Source organism: Bufo bufo, chromosome 8 (assembly GCF_905171765.1).
Source record: "Bufo bufo chromosome 8, aBufBuf1.1, whole genome shotgun sequence".
Classification (NCBI taxonomy): Eukaryota; Metazoa; Chordata; class Amphibia; order Anura; family Bufonidae; genus Bufo; species Bufo bufo.
Genome location: NC_053396.1, coordinates 206,633,969 through 206,658,323, shown reverse-complemented (window position 1 = coordinate 206,658,323; position 24,355 = coordinate 206,633,969). Strand labels below are relative to the sequence as shown.

Genomic DNA, 24,355 nt, shown 5'->3' with positions numbered 1-24,355 from the left:
GGTCCAAAAGGGTCTATGAAAAATAACTATGAAGATACCGGAGGCTATACCGGGAGAAGGGAGCGGCGCCCAGGTATAACAGTAAGTGCAGGGGGATCCCTGGGCGCCGCTCTACATGTCTGTATACTTAGTTTAGAGGTTTTATTCTAGTGAAAGGTCCTCTTTAGGTGTCGGCTGAAGTAAGCTGATCACTACCGCCTGTTGAATTGTGGCGTGCCAACAATAAAAGACATTTATTTACTTTGATTTCCACCACTAAAAAAGGCTACTGTGTATTTATCTGAAGGCTACCATTTGGGAAATCCCTACACAGTACAAACATAATACACATATTTTGATTGCTTTATTTTAAAGGGAACCTGTCACCGGGATTTTGTGCATACAGCTGAGGACATGGGTTGCTAGATGGCCGCTAGCACATCCGCAATACCCAGTCCCTATAGCTCTGTGTGCTTTTATTGTGGGAAAAAATAACGATTTGATACATATGCAAATTAACCTGAGATGAGTCCTGTTCCTGAGATGAGTCCTGTCCCTGAGATGAGTCCAGCGTGAAGGAGCCCAGCACCGCCCCGCATCCTCAGAATCTCCTCCTTGCTCCTCGACATCAGAAAGCTAGAGCGCCGTAATCTCGCGATGCGCGAGCTAGCTCATGCGGAGTTTGTTCCCTGAGGCTGATACCAGCACAGGGAAGGAACACTATGAGGACACTGCGCATGCGCTAGCTTTCTGATGTCGGGGAGCAAGGAGGAGATTCTGAGGATGCGGGGCGGTGCTGGGCTCCTTCACGCTGGACTCATCTCAGGAACAGGACTCATCTCAGGTTAATTTGCATATGTATCCAATCGTTGTTTTTTTTTTACACAATAAACACAGAGCTATGGGGACTAAATATTGCGGCTGTGCTAGCGGCCATCTAGCAGCCCATGTCCTCAGCTCTATACACAAAATCCCAGTGACAGGTTCCCTTTAATCATTGCAACTAGGGCTGTGCATATACTTTAAGACAGGGATGCTCCACCTGCGGCCCTCCAGCTGTTGCAAAACTACAAATCCCAGCATGCCCTAATAGCTATAGGGTGTCCAGGCATGCTGGGAATTGTAGTTTGGCAACAGCCGGAGGGCCGCAGGTTGCCCATCCCTGCTTTAAGACAACCATACATATGCCAAAAGGATTTGCCAAATGTTCTAAAGTGCGGGGATATCCCACAAAGCCGGGACCTTGGACAGCGTCTTGAAGTGTTCTGCATGTCTAAAGAAAGTTTTTACAACATATTTTCTATCTAAACATATGGGCACATCAGCAAACATTAAATAGGTCCTAAACATATAATTATAAAGAGGTATTAGAGGGTTTTTGTAGACAAAAAAAATAAATTCAATACTCAAGCACATTTCAAAAATGACCATGATTTAAGACAGACAAATATAATTTTTCTTTTGCCAAATTTTAACCCCAGCCCACGTTAAGGGTCCTCTTTGTCTTGTGAGTCCCTACACTATCTACATATAACCCCCCACCTAAATAAAAAAAACTCACTAGAAAACAAATTAAAAAAACCTTCATAGTCTGCCATGAACTACGTCTATCTGCCACGGCATTGCACCCTCAGGACTTGAAAAATATTCTTCATAGAGGGCCCGAACTGCAAGCCCTGCAGTTCCAGGTCGTCCATGAAGGGTGTGGTCCAATCCTCCAGATGAAGAAGATGGAGCAGGTTCTAATAAATCAACTTCTGAGGGAGCATCATGAATCCTGAAGTTATGCAGGATCACAGATGCTTGAATAACCAGGATGACATTGTCCGGCGCCAGCTGTAAGGATGACAGTAATACTCTCCACTTGTGTGTGAGTATTCCAAACGCACACTCAACATACCGACGGGTATCGACTCAGCCGATAGTTGAAGATACGTCTGCTGTCATCCAGGTTGTGTCTGGGGAAGGGGCGCCTGACATGTGGTGCCAAAGCAAACCCTTCATCAGCTACAAATGGAGCCGGTGGTCCCGCAGAACCTGGCAGTCTTCTGGCCTCTGGAAGGGCTAGTTGGTTGGCTTGAAGTTTCTCACAGATTCTAGAAGTGCTCCCATAGGCCCCAATATCCACAATTATAAACTTGCAATTACTGTCAGCCAAGGCCAAAAGCACTACAGAAAAATATACTTTATAATTGTAGTACCGGGACCCTGAGTGAGGCGGCTTCTTAACACATATGTGTTTGCCATCCAGTGCCCCAATGCAGTTTGGAAACTGCGCATCGACATAAAAACCCTCAGCATTTCGGATCCAATCCTCAGCATTGGGCGTGGGCATCACCGCTTCCCGGAGTCGCTGCCAAATCAAATTACAGGTTTGCCGAACTCTCCGAGAAATCGTTGAGACTCCCAGCAGGAGCTCAAAACGCAAAGATGCAAATGAATTCCGTCACAGGGGCTCTATACCGGAAAATAACTGATCAGTTTTATCCCCATGCATTCTGAATGGAGAGTAATCCGTTCAGTTTGCATCAGGATGTCTTCAGTTCAGTCATTTTGACTGATCAGGCAAAAGAGAAAACCGCAGCATGCTACGGTTTTATCTCCGGCGAAAAAAACTGAAGACTTGCCTGAATGTCGGATCCGGCATTTTTTTCCATAGGAATGTATTAGTGCCGGATCCGTCCTTCCGGTCTGCGCATGCGCAGACTGAAAAAAAAGGTGGAAAAAATAAATGACACCGGAAAGACGGTTCCGACATTTCAATGCATTTTTTCGACTGATCAGGCATTTTTAAGACTGATAAGGATCCTGATCAGTCTAACTAATGCCATCAGTTGGCATACGTTTTGCCTGATCCGGCAGGCAGTTCTGGCGACGGAAATGCTTGCCGGATCTCTCTGCCGCAAGTGTGAAAGTACCCTAAAACTGCAGCATGCTACGGTTTTATCTCCGGCCAAAAAAACGGAAGACTTGCCTGAATGCCAGATACGGCATTTTTTTCCATAGGAATGTATTAGTGCCGGATCCGACATTCAAAATGCCGGATCCATTAAAAAGGTGAAAAAAATAAATGCCGGATCCGTTTTTCTGGATGACACCGGAAAGACAGATCCAGCATTTCAATGCATTTTTTTTGACTGATCAGGCATTTTTAAGACTGATAAGGATCCTGATCAGTCTAACTAATGCCATCAGTTGGCATACGTTTTGCCTGATCCGGCAGGCAGTTCTGGCGACGGAAATGCTTGCCGGATCTCTCTGCCGCAAGTGTGAAAGTACCCTAAAACTGCAGCATGCTACGGTTTTATCTCCGGCCAAAAAAACGGAAGACTTGCCTGAATGCCAGATACGGCATTTTTTTCCATAGGAATGTATTAGTGCCGGATCCGGCATTCAAAATGCCGGATCCATTAAAAAGGTGAAAAAAATAAATGCCGGATCCGTTTTTCTGGATGACACCGGAAAGACAGATCCAGCATTTCAATGCATTTTTTTTGACTGATCAGGCATTTTTAAGACTGATCAGGATCCTGATCAGTCTTACAAATGCCATCAGTTGGCATACGTTTTCCCGGATAACTCTGCTGCAAGTGTGAAAGTAGCCTTTAAAAGACAGCTGGGTTCATGCAGAGGGGATCTCTGTATTGGGATCTGAGGCTTTTGCCGGGGAGGAGGGCTGAGACCCATGTGAGGGGAAACAGGTCGACTAAAGCCTGCTGATGGACTCTCGTTGGCAGAACAGGCCGCATGGTGTGAACTGACACCAATACTGCAAGGTGACTTTTTTGCTTGAAATTGTGGCAGAACAGGCCGCATTGTACGCAGATACTCGAGAGAGAAATATATCCACCATTTTATGTTGAATGACAAGATTGAACAGTTGAACTACCATCTTATGCATACCGCCATTTTGTGATATCTTTTCAACACGTGTTTTGTACATGGACGATCTGCTGCGGAGGCGGCAGTGTTATATATGAAGAAAAGTTGAAGTTAATAAAGAAGTTATTTCAAGCATTTGGTGTGCTTTTTAAACCTACTGTCTCCATAGAACGGCGCTAGAGGAATTACAGAGTAAGGGCTCATTCAGACAACCGTATGCTATCCGCAAAAATGCGGATCCGTTTTTTTGCGGATTAGATGCTGACCCATTCAGTTCTATGGGGCCCTTTTCTATTCCACGGTTCTTGCGGATCCGTTTTTTTGCGGATAGCATTCAGTATTTTTGCAGACAGCATACGGCCGTCTGAATGAGCCCTAATGCCACAGCGCAAAAGGCACTTAATAGTGCTGCGCCTGCCACAAGGTAGCCGTAACCACCAGCATGCACTATAAAGTGATACTAGGAAGAGACTTTCCGTTGTTCCCAGCCGGCCGTTTTACATACTGATCCCCGGGAGATAGGGAAATCTCAAAGTTGAACAGGGGAGGGGGGGGGGTATGTGACACAGTAAAGGGAATTGTATGTGGATGTAGGTATTTTCCTCCCAGTGTGTGCTGCTGGACTAATTAGCAATCAGGTAAGGTCAAACACCGGACTGGATCGCAGGTGCCAGTCTGGGTTTTTGTTAACACCTAGTTGCCTTTAAAAGACAGCTGGGTTCATGCAGAGGGGATCTCTGTATTGGGATCTGAGGCTTTTGCCGGGGTGGAGGGCTGAGACCCCATGTGAGGGGAAACAGGCCGACTAAAGCCTGCTGATGGACTCTCGTTGGCAGAACAGGCCGCATGGTGTGAGCTGACACCAATACTGCAAGGTGACTTTTTTGCTTGAAATTGTTTTTTTGTTCTGTGAACTTTCTAACGCGTGAATAAACACTGAACTTTTGGTTTACAAACTGGTTGGCGCCTCTATACTGCGTCCGCCTCACCTGTTTACCAGAGCGAATCCCCACACTACACTATCACACATATTACAAATAGAAAAAAATAGTACGATTTCATAGTTTGCACATTCCACAAATATAAAATAATGTAAAAAATACATACCTCAACCTCACAATGTGCCGTTCCTCTGGGAAAATGCAGCGCTGTGTTTTTTGCAGATGTGGACCCATGAGTGTGCATGAGCCCTGATAAATGTGCCCCAGTACGTCGAAGCTCTTGGCAAGCGCTGCACTGAAAGACGCACACATGGCCGCTCTGCCTGTGGATTATGATGCAGATTTGGTGCAGAAACGCATGGAAATCCATGCAGAATTTCTGTTAGACAGCCTTCCCCCCGTGTGCATGTAGCCTTAGGGTATGTTCACACAGAGTATTTTCTGCACTGAAAAAAACCCTTCAGGTGTTTTGTTTTGTTTTCTGGCATTTTTTGGCGGTTTTGGCAAGGATTTTCATTCCTGCCCATTTCCACAGTGAATTCTGGACACGAAATCTGCATCAAGAATGGAAAAATCACTTCTTTTTTTTTCTGCAGTTTTAAAACCTACAAGCGGAAAAAAAGCTCTGTATGAATGTACATGCGGATTCTCCATTAAAATCACGGGGAAGACTGCCGGTTCCAGCGCCGCCATGGATAGCAGCGTGTAGTGTGAGCTCCCCGAACACTCTCCCATATTACCTGCTACTACCCGCAATTTGGGACGGGATCCCAGCTAATCGGACTCTCACACACTCCAGACGGTCCTGTGCATGGATCGCTACTTACTCACGATGGGGAGCAGATCAAAGCAAAAGACGAACCCCCAAAGCTGCCAAGCCCGCGAACGGGACACAGAACATGGTGCCCCATACTGAAAAGGCGGAAAACTCAGCCGACCCTTCAGCTCAACAGACGGAGAATGAGGAACCTGATGAAGGTATGGGGATTGATTATCGCCAGCTAGCTCTGGAAGTCGCCGCGCGCATCTTACTGGACCTGCAGGAATCATTATCTTCAGCAGTAGCGCAGGCCATCCAGCACATGAAGGCAGACATAGCACAGCATGCGCAGCATATAGAACATCTGGAGACTAAATACACTATGGTAGCGTCTGAAGCGCTAACGATGCAATCTGCCTTAAAAGAGGCAACTCATGAGATTAAAAGATTGGCGGACAAAGTAGATGAACTTGAAAATCGCTCCAGAAGGAGCAACCTGCGCCTGATAGGTCTCCCAGAGGACATATCCCCGCAAGAGTTAATTCACATTTGCGAGCGTGAACTACCTGAATCAGTTGGTCTACAAATGATCTGTAAGGTGGAAAGAGCGCATCGCGTGGACCTTGATTTGAGGTCCGCTGATGAAAAATCTGGTAGCCAGTGTAAGAGCCCTGGCCGGGGTCAGAGACCCAGACAAGTCATCATGAAATTCCTAAACTATGCGGAAAAGGCGGAAATTCTGAAAGTCTACAAAAAAGCGCACCCATCAGTGCAAATACGAGGACATTCAGTTCTCCTGTTTAATGATTTTTCCGCTGAAGTTCTTAAGAAACGCAAAGACTTTTCGGGGATCTGTTCAGAGCTTTTTTTTATAGAAAGATGAGGTTTACACTTCTCTACCCGGCCACGCTGAAAATATTCCATGAGGACGGTACAATAGACACATTCTAAACACCTAGCGAAGCGGCGATTGCGTTGAACATAGAGGCAGAGATACAAGAGGGAAGGAGGAAAATATCTCCAACACCAGCACAATCTCCGGGACCAGATGGAAATCAAGGGGACCCCATTCCGGGATCCAGAGATTCACCAAAAGAACAGCGCAAAAAGGCGAAATGGGTGACCTGACTTTGCTTCAGAAGGAGCAAGCGATTGACAGCTTCGGGGCCGGGCTATGGCTAGCTTGGGGTGGACGAGAGTTGTTACATCCCTGATGGACTAGGTATTGTTAACTTTAGAACTAAGGGTTCTTAATGTTAAGCGGAACATCTTATGGGAGGGTAGTAAGAGGAGGAGTCAGTAGATATTAAGTATGTGTAAAACTACTACCATGTCGGGAGGAAGTGAAGTTCAGAAGAGTTATGTAAGAGGGTATGAAGTGAATATCTTCTATGTTTTGCTAAACTCTGTTAAAATGTATATGTTAATTGAGTTGGTATATGGGTGAGGGGGGGGGGCGAGTTATATGTGCTGGGAATGATCACCATATTACCCGTTCTATCCAAAACCTGTCCTAGGTCCGTGATTAATGATATTCATGAAAATTGGTCACTATGGTTAACATAATCTCGTGGAACGTTAAGGGTCCATTCACACGTCCGTGGTGTGTTGCGGACCTGCAACACACCCGGCCGGCACCCGCTATAGAAATGCCTATTCTTGTCCGCAGCTGCGGACAAGAATAAGACATGTTCTATCTTTTGCGGAGCTGCGGACCGGAAGTTCGGGGCCGAAACCCGGAAGTTCGGGGCCGCGCTCCGCAAATGCGGAAGTGGAGAGCACATAGTGTGCTCTCCGCTTTACGTCCGGGCCCATAGAGAATGAATGGGTCCGCACCCGTTCCACAAAATTGCGGAACGGGTGCGGACCCTTTTGCGGACGTGTGAATGGACCCTAAAGGTCTCAGATCCCCGCAAAAAAGGGTGATGGTATTGCGTCACCTAAACAGACTGCGGGCTGACAACGCTCTCCTCCAAGAAACACACTTGGAGGAGAGAGATTTCCCGCGTATGCGGAAACTATGGGTGGGAATGGTGATGGTGTCTCAGTCGGTGGCCCGCAAAGCAGGGGTTCTGATATTACTGCGGAAAGGTTTACCTTATTCAGTACATTCTTGTTTTGCTGATGAAGATGGGCGGATCGCTCAAGTTACCCTCAAATTCTCGTCAGGTTTACTGAGTATATACAATGTTTATGGCCCTAATGAAAGTCATAGTACCTTATTCTCTAACTTAATGGGCAGATTATTGTTTGACCCGATTCATGACAAAGTGATAGGGGGTGATTTGAACGTAGTGGCTGATTGGGAAGAAGATAGGAGATCAGACAGGGTGGGCAATCCACCGACAAAAAGACATGAGTCGATACTGAATGACATGATGACGTCCGTGGGTCTAATAGATACTTGGCGCACCTTTCATAAAACCAACCTCGCCACTGGGTAGTGGAGAAGCCTGGTTGCCAGCCTCTTGCCCCAGGATTACAGTCGCGTCTAGACTATATTTTGGTATCGACCCCTTTAATTGGTAGGTGTTTGTCCATAGAGATAGCAGACATAGTTATTTCTGACCATGCACCCTTAGTGTCACTGTTTAGCGATAGTGTGCCTAGAGGGAAGGACTATATATGGCGCTTTCCTTCGGACCTATACAAGAATGAGGAGTTCGGTAAACTACTTGTGGGATGAGTACAATAATCCAGATAATGCTCAGCTAATATGGGATGCAGCGAAGGCGGTGCTCCGGGGCAACTTGATTTCACATATGGCAGGATTAAAGAAAAACATAGATTACCATATAGATACACATAATAAGGCACTCTGGAGAGCTTATACAGCTTTCAAAAGTCGTCCTTCTGATGAGTTGGAACAAATCTGGAAAAAAGAGAATGTTGAATATGAACACTGGTTAGGCTACTTTCACACCTGCGTTTGGTGCGGATCCGTCTGCGTTTTGTTCATGATAATGCAAACGGATCCGTTTTGACTTTACATTGAAAGTCAATGGGGGACGGATCCGTTTGAAAATTGAGCCATACTGTGTCAACTTCAAACGGATCCGTCCCCATTGACTTGCATTGTAAGTCTGGACGGATCCGTTTGGCTCCGCACGGCCAGGCGGACACCCGAACGCTGCAAGCTGCGTTCAGGTGTCCGCCTGCTGAGCGGAGCGGAGGACAAACGAAGCCAGACTGATGCATTCTGAGCGGATCCGCATCCACTCAGAATGCATTAGGGCTGGACGGATCCGTTCGGGGCCGCTTGTGAGAGCCTTCAAACGGAACTCACAAGCGGAGCCCCGAACGCTAGTGTGAAAGTAGCCTAAAAGAGGAGGGAACAAATGTTTAGATCTCAGGGAGAAGCCCAGTTATATAGATTTGGGAACAAAGTCGGCAAGCTTATGGCCAGGTTGGTCAAAGATTATAAACAATCTGTTCCTATTTTAGCCCTGCGAGACGATGGAAGCATACTGAGAACTGATCCCGAGTCCATAAATGAGGTTCTGAGGGACTTTTATAAAAACCTTTATGAGGCAGGGATGGAGAATGAAGAAGCAGGGGAGGAATGGCTTAGAAAAGTCAAAATGCCGCACATTTCCTCTGATGATCTAAATATGCTAAACGCTCCGATTTCACCCTCAAAGGTGTCAGGAGTAATCTCTTCTATGTCACAGAGAAAGGCTCCAGGACCTGACGGATATTCGGGGGAGTTTTTCAAGATTCTTAGAGATAGAATTGTGCCATTATTAACAACGATCTATAATAGATACTTGGGAGGTAACCTTATACCCTCGGAAACAAATGTTGCCCATATTAAGTTGTTACCGAAGCCGGGGAGAGACCCACTATTGGCCTCTTCGTATAGGCCCATTTCACTCATCAATGTGGACATCAAAATCATCAAAAAAATAATGGCAATGCGACTGGGTGATGTGATGCCTAAAATCGCCAACCCGCAGGTGGGCTTCATAAAAGGACGGGCAGCGGTTGCCAACTTACGTAAGGTTTTGGCCATCCTTGATAAGATCAACCTACGTCCGGAATCCCATCCATGTTCAGCTATACTGACCGTTGACGCTGAGAAAGCGTTTGATAACGTGAGCTGGGGATGGATGGGGAAAGTTTTGGATACTATGGGGCTGAGGGGGCAATTCAGGAATTTTTTGAGGACGTTATACACTAACCCGAGGGCCAGGATTAATACACCGGGCTTCCCCTCTCCCGCTTTCAACTTATTTAAAGGGACCAGACATTGGTTCCCCCTGTCACCCCTATTGTTTAACTTATCTTTAGAGCCGCTCTCACGATTTCTAATTTCCACCCATGACATAGAGGGGATAAGTGTTGGGATGAGGGAGATTCGACATGCTTTGTTTGCCGATGATCTCCTGGTCTTTTTGGAGAATCCGAGGAGAGATCTACACATTATTGCAACAATTAGCCGAGTTTGGTAGCTTCTCGGGTATTAAAATAAATGCGGATAAAAGTGAACTCCTTCTCCTAAACCTTAATTACCCACCACTGTTTCAGAAAATCCTTAGGGAAATAGACAACTGGATGCACCTTCCATTATCCCTAACAGGAAGGTGTCATCTAATAAAAATGATTAGCTTCGCGAGGCTCTTGTACCCCTTACAGACGATACTGATATTAAACATACAGACATCAAAACCCTAGAATTGGCGTTTAGCTATTTCGTGTGGAGGGGTAGAAGGCCTCGAATCTCTCTCCAGAAGCTGCAATTGGCCAGATCAGAAGGGGGACTAAACTTCCCGAATAATAGGAGATATAACGTAGCGAGTAACTTCAGACACTGTATCGATTGGATAACTCAGTCGAGCCATTATTCCAATTTAGGGATAGAATCTCAATTAGTTCAACCATGGTCCTAAGCGGCTCTATTACACACAAAATATACAAATCTCCCACCTTTGATAAAAAAGAGCATCTTGATAAAGGATACAGTGGCAACCTGGAAAGTGGTACGTAAGGAATATGGCCTCTCGTTCTTACTCTCAAAATATATGCCTTTGTGGGATCCCCCAGAATTTGAAAAGGGGGGACAGAACAAACAATTTACTGAATGGAAAGCTAAGGGCATTAGATTTGTAGGAGATTTATGGCAGGTTTGGAAAGCGGCACCATGTGAAACCTGCCGTGAAACCCAATTTAAGATAATACATAGAGCTATTTATGGCTTCCATGACTCATATGTACCAACACAACTAAATAGGCTGACACGGTGCCCAAAATGCAAGATGAGTAATACCAACTTATACCATGGACGTTGGTCCTGTACCCAGTCGGTTTCCTTCTGGAATGTTTTTGTTCAATGGTGCAAGGAGGCACTGAAATTTGTTTCATAGTCACCCAGATAACCTAAAACTAACCCAAACGATTCATCTATGCATTTTGGCAGCCAAGAGATGCCTGCCATGTCACTGTCAGCTGAGACCAAATACGCCCAACATGTCAGAAATTATTGCACAAGTTAAAAACTGCCTAGAGATGGAATTCTTAGCAGAGGAGCGAAAGAAGGAAAGCATGGTTAAAGGGCTTCTGAAAAAATGGAGGGATTTTATATCTTTGGTCCTTACGGATGAAGAAATCCGAACATTGATGGATCGTTTAGGTGCACGGCTTGGTTCTTAACAGAACAAATGAAAGGAACTTTAGGGAAATTAGACCAGAGGGAGATGGTTTAAGGAAGCAGATGATTGGGTTTAGTTAGACTGATAATAATGATATTGAAGACGGACAAGACAGGAAGTAAAAGGAGGTGTTAGGGTAGGTGATTGTGGGGAAAGGGGTATTTGTTTGTGAAATGTGGTAAAGAATCCTATAAGGCTACTAAGGTGATTTACAAGCTTTGATGTATCTTGTACTGACTGAATGTATTTCACATTGTAATTGCTGTAATGACCTTTTTATATAATCGGAAAAACTAATAAAGAAATGTTTACAAAAAAAAAAAAATCACAGGGAAGATCTTAAAGCGCATATTTTTTGTGCAAAATCGGTATGAACGTAGCCTCAGGAAGACAATCTAAAATGCTGGCACAACACAGAGGAGGCTTCTCACTGGACCTAAACCTCCCAGAAGATTGTGAGTGTAGTGATGATGTCATGATCATGTGATCAGTCACATGCCTAGGGAGGGGCAGGTAAGAAAGTGATGTCACCCTACCCTTTAACTCCTCCTATGCCTGATCATGTGATTGTGACATCATCACAGGTCCTTTACCCCCTCTGGGCTCTGCCATCTCCTGGTAGGTTACTGGTCAGCGGGTGTTTTATTAGTATTCTTTGTCTTTTTTACGTCATGTTACATGTTTGTATCTGTCTGTAGCGGCAGTAATTAACCCCTTAAAGGGAGCCTGTCAGCAGTTTTGCACCCCTTCCCCCGCTGCTAACACAACTAAACAGGTGCTGGAGAAACCACTACAATGGGGTTTTCTATCCTGGAGATATTGATGAGCTATCGTCAGGACTGAGGCTCCAGGGAATGGACTCCATGGATCCATTGCAGCCGGTACACGAAAAACTATGTCCGTGTTAACTTCTTTCATCTTTTTTCTATAGTATTCAGGCCACGAGGTCCAAGCGGGCAGAGAGGTCCAGAGTTTTCTTCGGAATACTCACTAAGTATAAGCGCTGCCGAGGGTAGGTAATAGTTCACCTCCTCCATGTACAAATGCCTATTTTGCATTGAAAGGGGTTGTCCCATCCGGACGTTTAAGGCATACGGAAAGGATAGGCTATAAATGTCCGATTTGTGCGGATCCTGCCTCTGGGACCCGCTCCTGTCTCCAGAGCAGGACCCCAAAGTGAGCAGAGAGCACACTGCACATGCGCTGCCACCCTCCGTTCACTGCTACGGGGCTCCGGAAATAGCCAAGAGTTAGGCTATACCATAAACATGAGATAGACGCAGGTCCCATCTCTCATATGATATCCAAAAAGGGACAGCAAGCTGCGCATGCTCTATCTTCCATTCACCGCTATGTGGGGGGGGGGGTGGCGTGGCTATTTTCGGAAGTCCCATAGTGGTGAATAGAGGGCGTGGCCATACCTGCGCTGCTTGCACTCCATCACCTTCTTGTTAAATTAGCCGACCTCGCTCACTTGGATATTTTCGGAAGTCCCACAGCAGTGAATGGAGGGTAGCGGCGCATGCGCAGCTTGCTGTCCCTTCCAGGTTTAATTCTAGAGGTGGGACATAGCCTAACTATATGTCATAATTGTGCAAGATGCGGATACCCCTTTAAGAGTATTACTTAAACAAAAGGCAATGCTTCTTTCAGGTATTTTTTGACCGCTGACGAAGTTCTGTTTCATCCACTAATCAACTATTGGATCCGTCACAGGTAAGAGTCTACAAAAATAAATTATTTAAAGGGGTTCTGCACTTTGTTTAAACTGATGATCTATCCTCTAGATAGATCATCAGCATCTGATCGGCGGGGGTCCGACACCCGGGACCCCCGCCGATCAGCTGTTTGAGAAGGCAGCGGCACTCCAGCAGCGCCGCGGCCTTCTCACTGTTTACCGCCGGCCGAGTTACGTCACGACTAGTATCAACTTGCCTGGGCGGGGCTAAGCTCTGTTCACTTGAATGGAGCTTAGCCCCGCCCACGCTAGTTGATACTAGTCGTGACGTCACTGGGCCGGCGGTAAACAGTGAGAAGGCCGCGGCGGTGCTGGAGTGCTACCGAAGCCGGGGAGAGACCCACTATTGGCCTCTTCGTATAGGCCCATTTCACTCATCAATGTGGACATCAAAATCATCAAACAAATAATGGCAATGCGACTGGGTGATGTGATGCCTAAAATCGCCAACCCGCAGGTGGGTTTCATAAAAGGACGGGCAGCGGTTGCCAACTTACGTAAGGTTTTGGCCATCCTTGATGAGATCAACCTACGTCAGGAATCCCATCCATGTTCAGCTATACTGACTGTTGACGCAGAGAAAGCGTTTGATAACGTGAGCTGGGGATGGATGGGGAAAGTTTTGGATACTATGGGGCTGAGGGGGCAATTCAGGAATTTTTTGAGGACGTTATACACTAACCCGAGGGCCAGGATTAATACACCGGGCTTCCTCTCTCCCGCTTTCAACTTATTTAAAGGGACCAGACAAGGGTTCCCCCTGTCACCCCTATTGTTTAACTCATCTTTAGAGCCGCTCTCACGATTTCTAATTTCCACCCATGACATAGAGGGGATAAGTGTTGGGACGAGGGAGATTCGACATGCTTTGTTTGCCGATGATCTCCTGGTCTTTTTGGAGAATCCGAGGAGAGATCTACACATTATTGCAACAATTGGCCAAGTTTGGTAGCTTCTCGGGTTTTAAAATAAATACGGATAAAAGTGAACTCCTTCTCCTGAAGCAAAGAGCCAGAGAGGTGACATGGATTTCGCAAGATCTGCCTGTTAAAATAGCCACCTCGCATATAAAATACCTGGGCATAATGATAGGTCAGGTCTCAGATACTATATATAACCTTAATTACCCACCACTGTTTCAGAAAATCCTTAGGGAAATAGACAACTGGATGCACCTTCCATTATCCCTAACAGGAAGGTGTCATCTAATAAAAATGATTAGCTTCGCGAGGCTCTTGTACCTCTTACAGACGATACTGATATTAAACATACAGACATCAAAACCCTAGAATTGGCGTTTAGCTATTTCGTGTGGAGGGGTAGAAGGCCTCGAATCTCTCTCCAGAAGCTGCAATTGGCCAGATCAGAAGGGGGACTAAACTTCCCGAATATTAGGACATATAACGTAGCGAGTAACTTCAGACACTGTATCGATTGGATAACTCAGTCGAGCCATTATTCCAATTTAGGGATAGAATCTCAATTAGTTCAACCATGGTCCTAAGCGGCTCTATTACACACAAAATATACAAATCTCCCACCTTTGATAAAAAAGAGCATCTTGATAAAGGATACAGTGGCAACCTGGAAAGTGGTACGTAAGGAATATGGCCTCTCGTTCTTACTCTCAAAATATATGCCTTTGTGGGATCACCCAGAATTTGAAAAGGGGGGACAGAACAAACATATTACTGAATGGAAAGCTAAGGGCATTAGATTTGTAGGAGATTTATGGCATGAGTCAGAAAACAGATACCTTCTATTAAACGAGGTCTGCTCAAAATACAAGTTGACCCCAAAACACTTTTTAGCACACTTGCAGATCGTGAACTTCCTGAAAGGAAGGTTGGGGATCTTTCCCGGGAGTTTCCATCCAACCAATTTGATTCCTTAAAAACGATCAAACCATAACTATTTATCCCTTGCTGATTTCGCTCTCCGATTTCAAAAAAGGAGGTCGGAGACCGCAATGGCAAAGACGTTCAAGTCCTGGGAAAAGGAGTTGCAAGCTCCCAATATCCAAGACCGAATCATACGGGGCTGGATGGAGGTAAGGAAAGCGGCACCATGTGAAACCTGGCGTGAAACTCAATTTAAGATAATACATAGAGCTATTTATGGCTTCCATGACTCATATGTACCAACACAACTAAATAGGCTGACACAGTGCCCAAAATGCAAGATGAGTAATACCAACTTATACCATGGACGTTGGCCCTGTACCCATTCGGTTTCCTTCTGGAATGTTTTTGTTCAATGGTGCAAGGAGGCACTGAAATTTCACTTGCCACTGTCAGTCGATTGTTTCATAGTCACCCAGATAACCTAAAACTAACCCAAACGATTCATCTATGCATTTTGGCAGCCAAGAGATGCCTGTCATGTCACTGTCAGCTGAGACCAAATACGCCCAACATGTCAGAAATTATTGCACAAGTTAAAAACTGCCTAGAGATGCAATTCTTAGCAGCGGAGCAAAAGAAGGAAAGCATGGTTAAAGGGCTTATGAAAAAATGGAGGGATTTTATATCTTTGGTCCTTACGGATGAAGAAATCCGAACATTGATGGATCCGTTTAGGTGCACGGCTTGGTTCTTAACAGACCAAATGAAAGGAACTTTAGGGAAATTAGACCAGAGGGAGATGGTTTAAGGAAGCAGATGATTGGGTTTAGTTAGACTGATAATAATGATATTGAAGACTGACAAGACAGGAAGTAAAAGGAGGTGTTAGGGTAGGTGATTGTGGGGAAAGGGGTATTTGTTTGTGAAATGTGGTAAAGAATCCTATAAGGCTACTAAGGTGATTTACAAGCTTTGATGTATTTTGTACTGACTGAATGTACACTGCTCAAAAAAATAAAGGGAACACTTAAACAACACAATGTAACTCCAAGTCAATCACACTTCTGTGAAATCAAACTGTCCACTTAGGTAGCAACACTGAGTGACAATCAATTTCACAAATGGGATAGACAACAGGTGGAAATTATGGGCAATTAGCAAGACACCCCCAATAAAGGAGTGGTTCTGCAGGTGGTGACCACAGACCACTTCTCAGTTCCTATGCTTCCTGGCTGATGTTTTGGTCACTTTTGAATGCTGGCGGTGCTTTCACTCTAGTGGTAGCATGAGACGGAGTCTACAACCCACACAAGTGGCTCAAGTAGTGCAGCTTATCCAGGATGGCACATCAATGCGAGCTGTGGCAAGAAGGTTTGCTGTGTCTGTCAGCGTAGTGTCCAGAGCATGGAGGCGCTACCAGGAGACAGGCCAGTACATCAGGAGACGTGGAGGAGGCCGTAGGAGGGCAACAACCCAGCAGCAGGACCGCTACCTCCGCCTTTGTGCAAGGAGGAACAGGAGGAGCAGTGCCAGAGCCCTGCAAAATGACCTCCAGCAGGCCACAAATGTGCATGTGTCTGCTCAAACGGTCAGAAACAGACTCCAGGAGGGTGATATGAGGGCCCGACGTCCACAGGTGGGGGTTGTGCTTACAGCCCAACACCGTGCAGGACGTTTGGCATTTGCCTGAGAACACCAAGATTGGCAAATTCGCCACTGGCGCCCTGTGCTCTTCACAGATGAAAGCAGGTTCACACTGAGCACATGTTACAGACGTGACAGAGTCTGGAGACGCCGTGGAGAACGTTCTGCTGCCTGCAACATCCTCCAGCATGACCGGTTTGGCACTGGGTCAGTAATGGTGTGGGGTGGCATTTCTTTGGAGGGCCGCACAGCTCGCCAGAGGTAGCCTGACTGCCATTAGGTACCGAGATGAGATCCTCAGACCCCTTGTGAGACCATATGCTGGTGCGGTTGGCCCTGGGTTCCTCCTAATGCAAGACAATGCTAGACCTCATGTGGCTGGAGTGTGTCAGCAGTTCCTGCAAGACGAAGGCATTGATGCTATGGACTGGCCCGCCCGTTCCCCCAGACCTGAATCCAATTGAGCACATCTGGGACATCATGTCTCGCTCTATCCACCAACGTCACGTTGCACCACAGACTGTCCAGGAGTTGGCAGATGCTTTAGTCCAGGTCTGGGAGGAGATCCCTCAGGAGACCGTCCGCCACCTCATCAGGAGCATGCACAGGCGTTGTAGGGAGGTCATACAGGCACGTGGAGGCCACACACACTACTGAGCCTCATTTTGACTTGTTTTAAGGACATTACATCAAAGTTGGATCAGCCTGTAGTGTGTTTTTCCACTTTAATTTTGAGTGTGACTCCAAATCCAGACCTCCATGGGTTAAAAAATTTGATTTCCATTTTTTTTATTTTTGTGTGATTTTGTTGTCCTCACATTCAACTATGTAAAGAACAAAGTATTTCAGAGGAATATTTAATTCAGATCTAGGATGTTATTTTTGTGTTCCCTTTATTTTTTTGAGCAGTGTATTTCACATTGTAATTGCTGTAATGACCTTTTTATATAATCGGAAAAACTAATAAAGAAATGTTTACAAAAAAAAAAAATCACGGGGAAGATCTTAAAGCGCATCCTTTTTGTGCAAAATCGGTATGAACGTAGCCTCAGGAAGACAATCCGTAAAATAAAATGCTGGCACAACACAGAGGAGGCTTCTCACTGGACCTAAACCTCCCAGAAGATTGTGTAGTGATGATGTCATGATCATGTGATCAGTCACATGCCTAGGGAGGGGCAGGTAAGAAAGTGATGTCACCCTACCCTTTAACTCCTCCTATGCCTGATCATGTGATTGTGACATCATCACAGGTCCTTTACCCCCTCTGGGCTCTGCCATCTCCTGGTAGGTTACTGGTCAGCGGGTGTTTTATTAGTATTCTTTGTCTTTTTTACGTCATGTTACATGTTTGTATCTGTCTGTAGCGGCAGTAATTAACCCCTTAAAGGGAGCCTGTCAGCAGTTTTGCACCCCTTCCCCCGCTGCTAACACAACTAAACAGGTGCTGGAGAAACCACTACAATGGGGTTTTCTATCCTGGAGATATTGATGAGCTATCGTCAGGACTGAGGCTCCAGGGAATGGACTCCATGGATCCATTGCAGCCGGTACACGAAAAACTATGTCCGTGTTAACTTCTTTCATCTTTTTTTTTTCTATAGTATTCAGGCCACGAGGTCCAAGCGGGCAGAGAGGTCCAGAGTTTTCTTCGGAATACCCACTAAGTATAAGCGCTGCCGAGGGTAGGTAATAGTTCACCTCCTCCATGTACAAATGCTTATTTTGCATTGAAAGGGGTTGTCCCAACCGGACGTTTAAGGCATACGGAAAGGATATGCTATAAATGTCCGATATGTGCGGATCCTGCCTCTGGGACCCGCTCCTGTCTTCAGAGCAGGACCCCAAAGTGAGCAGAGAGCACACTGCACATGCGCTGCCACCCTCCGTTCACTGCTACGGGGCTAGGCTATACCATAAACATGAGATAGACGCAGGTCCCATCTCTCATATGATATCCAAAAAGGGACAGCAAGCTGCGCATGCTCTGCTGCTATCTTCCATTCACCTCTATGGGGGGGGGGGGGGGGGGGAGGGGGCTATTTTCGTAAGTCCCATAGTGGTGAATAGAGGGTGTGGCCATACCTGCGCTGCTTGCACTCCATTACCTTCTTGTTAAATTAGCCGACCTCGCTCACTTGGATATTTTCGGAAGTCCCACAGCAGTGAATTGACGGTAGCGGTGCATGCGCAGCTTGCTGTCCCTTCCAGGTTTAATTCTAGAGGTGGGACATAGCCTAACTATATGCCATAATTGTGCAAGATGCGGATACCCCTTTAAGAGTATTACTTAAACAAAAGGCAATGCTTCTTTCAGGTATTTTTTGACCGCTGACGAAGTTCTGTTTCATCCACTAATCAACTATTGGATCCGTCACAGGTAAGAGTCTACAAAGATAAATTTTTTAAAGGGGTTCTGCACTTTGTTTAAACTGATGATCTATCCTCTGGATAGATCATCAGCATCTGATCTGCGGGGGTCCGACACCCGGGACCCCCACCGATCAGCTGTTTGAGAAGGCAGCGGCGTTCCAGCAGCGCCGCGGCCTTCTCACTGTTTACCGCCGGCCGAGTGACGTCACGACTAGTATCAACCAGCGTGGGCGGGGCTAAGCTCTGTTCACTTGAATGGAGCTTAGCCCCGCCCACGCTAGTTGATACTAGTCGTGACGTCACTGGGCCAGCGGTAAACAGTGAGAAGGCCGCGGCGCTGCTGGAGTGCCGCTGCCTTCTCAAACAGCTGATCGGCGGGGGTCCCGTGTGTCGGACCCCCGCCGATCAGATGCTGATGATCTATTCAGAGAATAGAGCATCAGTTTAAACAAAGTGCAGAACCCCTTTAAGATGATATTAATATTCTATGGATTTTAGCAGAGGTGTTAAAGGGATTGTCTAGAATATAAAAGAAAAGTCTAAAGGCAGGGTGAATAGTTTAAAATAAAAAAATAAAACATTTTTAATGTTTTTTTTTTAAAGGGGTACCGCTTGTTTGAAGTTATCCTCTATCCACAGGTTACACATGAGCGTTGCCTCTCCATTCATTTCTATGGGAGTTCCGGAGATAGCCGAGCACAGTGCTCATCTGTCTCTGGGATTCCCATAGAAATGAAAGGAGCAGCTGCACACATGTCCGACCTGCCACTGCAGGGAACACGGGGCCCCAATTCTCATGATCAGTGGGTGCCCCAGCGGTAAGACCCCCACTGATATAATAGTTATCTCCTAACCTGTGGATAACTTCAGACAAGCAGAATACCCCTTTAAAAAAATAAGGTTTTATTTAGCGTTTTTTTATTTCAATCTATTTACCCTGCCTTTAGACTTTTCTTTTATATTCTGGACAGTCCGGAGTGTCAAACTCAAATTCATCAGGGGCCGCATCAGCAGTTTGGTCACCCTCAAAGGGACGGTTGTATCTGTAGGACTATGTGTCCACTCTTTATTATCATAAATTATTGTCATTGCATTCAATTATTACTGTTTTTTATAATAATGTAAGTAATAACTAGCTCTGAAAGCAGAAACATAGTCAGAATAATGGCAAGTAGATATTCAAATGTACAATTATTGTACAATTTATTGAAAAATGATTTTTGGTAACAGACAGTAATTTATTTATTTTTTTAAACATCTGTGGATGACGGACACTGTTATGGGGGATCTGTGGATGACGGACACTGTTATGGGGGGATCTGTGGATCACGGACACTGTTATGGGGGGATCTGTGGATGACGGACACTGTTATGGGGGATCTGTGGATGACGGACACTGTTATGGGGGATCTGTGGCTGACTGACACTGTTATGGGGGATCTGTGGATGACGGACACTGTTATGGGGGATCTGTGGATGACGGACACTGTTATGGGGGATCTGTGGATGACGGACACTGTTATGGGGGATCTGTGGATGACGGACACTGTTATGGGGGATCTGTGGATGACTGACACTGTTATGGGGGGATCTGTGGATGACGGACACTGTTATGGGGGATCTGTGGATGACGGACACTGTTATGGGGGGATCTGTGGATGACAGACACTGTTACGGGGGGATCTGTGGCTGGCACTGTTACAGGGGGGGGATCTGTGGATAGCAGTGTTATATATGTGCCATCCACAGACCCCCCACCCCATAACAGTGCCATCCACAGACCCCCCACCCCTTAACTGTGCCATCCACAGATTCCGTCCATGCAGCATTTTTTTCTCCGTCCAAATACCGTAAAAGGACTGAACTGGACGGAATGCTCTCCATTCAGAATGCATTAGGATAAAACTGATCAGTTCTTTTCCGGTATTGAGCCCCTAGGACGGAACTGAATACCCAAAAGCTTTGACGCAATTGTGAAAGTACCCCAAGAGGAATAACTCTTTAATCCCCAGCTGTTCCAGCACCTCCACTTGGTCCCCTGTCGAACTGTTTACCTCCGCACAGCTGATTATGTGCCATCTAGACATGTGACTGTTGCAGCCATCACTAGCCTCAGGGTCTCGCACCGTACATACAGACCTGAGGCCAGCAATTGGCTGCAGTGGTCACTTGTATAGACAGATGTGTTCAGCTGTACTACAGTTTTTTTTTTTTTACAACTTTATTTTACATTTATTTGAAATCCCCCTAGGGGACTTGAACATGCAATCATCAGATCACTTGTCCAATAGACTGCAATGAATTACCATTGCAGCCTATGGGACTTTCATTTTGTTCCTATCATAGGTACTATCGCTGTGGTAGCATCAAATCCTTCAGTGGGATGGAGGCTACCACCGGGAATGTACAGCTCCCTCAATCTCAGCGCAGTCTCACTATTGACCACAATATCTCAGGTGTTAGTCCTGTGATCGGTGTTATCACCAACCACAGACATTAGCTCTGGGTCTCTGCCATTTAAACCTGCAGAAACCTGGCAGCTATGGCACCCACTCAGCTCCTGAATGGGCGCTATGTTTAAAGGGCATCTGTCAGCAGTTATACCTATGACACTGGCTGACCGGACATCTGTGTTGGTCCCATGTTTAATATATGCCAATGAGCCTCTAGGAGCAACGGTTACACCTAGATGCTCTACTCTCTCTGCAACTGTCACATCCACTCCACTTAGATTGATAGGACAAGGCAATGAAAACATCATCAGTCCTGGCCCAGTCAATCAAGCGAGTGGCAGTTGCAGAGAGAGCAGAGCCTCCAGGTGTAACAGCAACTCCCCCGTTGCTCCTAGAGGCTCATTTTCATTTTTCAAATATGTGGACACATATTAAACATGGGACCAACACAGATGCCTTCAACTTCCAAGCGCACATGCAACAGGTCATCCAGTGTCATAGGTACAAAACTGCTGACAGATGCCCTTTAAAGATCCAACTTCCAACATACATGTATGTGGAGGTCGGGAAGGGGTTAGATATTTATTACACTTATTACATTTTATTTATTTTTTCTTTGCCCCTAAAATCTATGTATATGGTTTTTGCTTTGTTTTATACAGGACATTTTTACTCAGCCATGCCTAGCTGTCTGGTAAACCAGTGTATTAGCAAAACTGGAAGAAAGGGCCAGAACGGACAGGTAATTTTGCACGCCTTTCCAAAGGACCTCGACAGAATAAAAATATGGCTGCTACAGACCGGTCAAGTCTTCAAGGATCTAAATGGTTTGGCCGAAAAGATACGCAATAGAAACCAAAGCAACCAATACCGCCTGTGCTCGTGCCACTTCGCTCCAGATTCGTACATCGTCAACATCTGCGGAAGAACGCTGCGAGTCGATGCCGTGCCTTCTATTTTTCCAATTGTCAGCGAAGGAGAAACGATTATTGAAGAAAATTTGAAAAAAGATCGGGCAAGAAAACGGAAGATACTTTTTGACCCTGTGGTCACTCCAATCGGTCCAATCATTGTTAATCAAATTACTAAAACTGAACCAGAAGAAAAAGAGGAAGATAAAGAAACGGATGAATTAGAACTGACAAAAATTGGATTTTGCAGTGTCGGAACGCAGACGGCTCACACACTTTCTAATTCAATTGTTGTCTTTGAGGATCTGATGATGTAGATGGACCCTTCACCTCATGAATGTCTTCTCCTGTTGAGGCAACGTTAACTTGTAGTCCATCAACAAGCAAAGACTTTGCATCTCCTCTGAACGTCTGAACAAAGACCTCGTCGTATTCTATCACACATCTTTTTATTTTTATTTTATTTTTTATCAACAGGGTAACACCACTACTGCCGACCCTGTGCTGGTCCGAATTAAAAGTACCTTAGAGGAAGACACAAACCACTCAGACTCTCTTCCACAACATTTTCGGGTTCAGTTCTGTTTTCTGCGCCTCCACCTGTAACTTTTCTTCCAAAAAAAATGGGGAAAACTTTTAATTTTTGTATCTTGTTTGGACAATCTATTAAACCTAAAATGTCAACATAACAAGGAGTAGAATCACTTGTTCATTCTTTCAACAAAATTAATGGTGGTAGGTGCTGGGAACAGAAATAGACCATTTTTGGTAGGTATTCTATAGGCAATCGTCATTTAGCGGTTTCAGAACTTTTCAGTGGCCTCAGTTTCCAGAATGTAGATGAATTGTTGAGGGCTATGGACGCCTTTGGAGGCATTTCTTAAAATGTATTATTGCATTCAGCTGTTCTTGTTTATTGCTTTTTGTTAAAAATTTTCAACCGTTTGCCTTCTACAGCTTTCAGTTTCACTGCTTCTGCAGATTGTCGCTTCTCCTCAGTAAATCCCGTCAGGGAGCTTCTCTGACGGCTCGATCTGTAGCGCTTATCTGTAGTTCCCTGACAGCTCATAAGCTATTATTTCAGCAAAATTCTTATGTGAGCTGTCAGGAGGTGTAGCAGGGGTGTAGCTATAGGGGGAAGTGGCTGCTTTGGGGCCCAAACTCAGAAGGGGCCCACCCAGGATGAGGACTAAAAGATTTTATCGTCAGGGCCCCCACAACAGTATTATACAGTGAGACCATAGGAAACAGACGGAGCGGCCTAACAGACAGTGATCTTGACTAGCTACAGGAGTTGGCGTTTGCCGGGAGGAGGGAGTTGCAAAGAAGTTTCGGGGGTGGGGGTTTAAAAATGTGCTTTGGGGCCCAGTCACTTCTAGTTACACCACTGGAACAGATCGAGCCGTCAGAGCAGCTTTCTGATGGAATTTACTGAGAAGAAGCAACAATCTGCAGAAGCAGTGAAACTGAAAGCTATAGGAGACAAACGGTTAAAAAAAAAATTCCTCTCACCCATGATGGCACCCATGCGGGCGGGACCTCCCATCCAGGACAGGAAACCTGATGAGATAAAAAAAAGGTTCACACCCCCACCACACCTCAGTTCAGGTTTCCTGTCCTCCGGATAGGAGGTACCTGAGGAGTCCAGGTCTGTTTTTTTGGTTCTCACCTCGGATGGCTGGGGAAGGTCCAGGTCTACCATACTGTAACGGGACCCATTCGTGGCGACGTAAGTCTCCCGGCGGAGCAGTTGCCTAAGTCTTCCCTTTTATCCTGCACCCTCCCAGGCCTCTTTGGGGAGCCTCTGTGGCCGTGTTCACGCGACTCCTGGTCCATGGCTGTGGCATCGCAGGCGTCCCATTGCCAAAATGGCGGATCGGTGCTCAGGGATGCTCGGCGCATGCGCAGTATCAAGCGGCTTCCGGCGCATAAACGTCACTTCCGGTGGCGTCGCCAGAAACCAGAAGTGCGATAATAAGCGTGGATTAGGCGGTCCTTTTAAACGGTACATGGGGCGGAGCCGAGGCACGTTAAAAATACGGCAACAGGAGGAGGCAGCAAGCCATGGACACACGCAGTGTTGTGCAGAATCTGGAGCAGCCGCATATTATGTCGAAGCCAGGTGATACCGTCGCGCCGACCCCGTGGAACCCTTGAGGCCCACAAGCCCGGTCCTGGACCT

The 24,355-nt window shown here is 45.9% G+C and overlaps 1 long non-coding RNA gene across 2 annotated transcripts; it reads left to right on the top strand.

Moving 5' to 3' along the window:
* Nucleotides 1-11,815: 11,815 nt before the first annotated feature.
* Nucleotides 11,816-22,852, top strand: LOC120977510. 2 transcript variants are annotated; one of them, XR_005773913.1, is made up of 6 exons: nt 11,816-11,828; nt 12,142-12,222; nt 12,864-12,926; nt 18,041-18,121; nt 18,754-18,816; nt 21,925-22,852. It is a non-coding gene; the product is annotated as an uncharacterized LOC120977510 (long non-coding RNA). The 2 variants fall into 2 exon arrangements; XR_005773912.1 differs by lacking the exons at nt 11,816-11,828; nt 12,142-12,222; nt 12,864-12,926 and adding an exon at nt 17,668-17,723.
* The last annotated feature ends 1,503 nt before the right edge of the window (nt 22,853-24,355 follow it).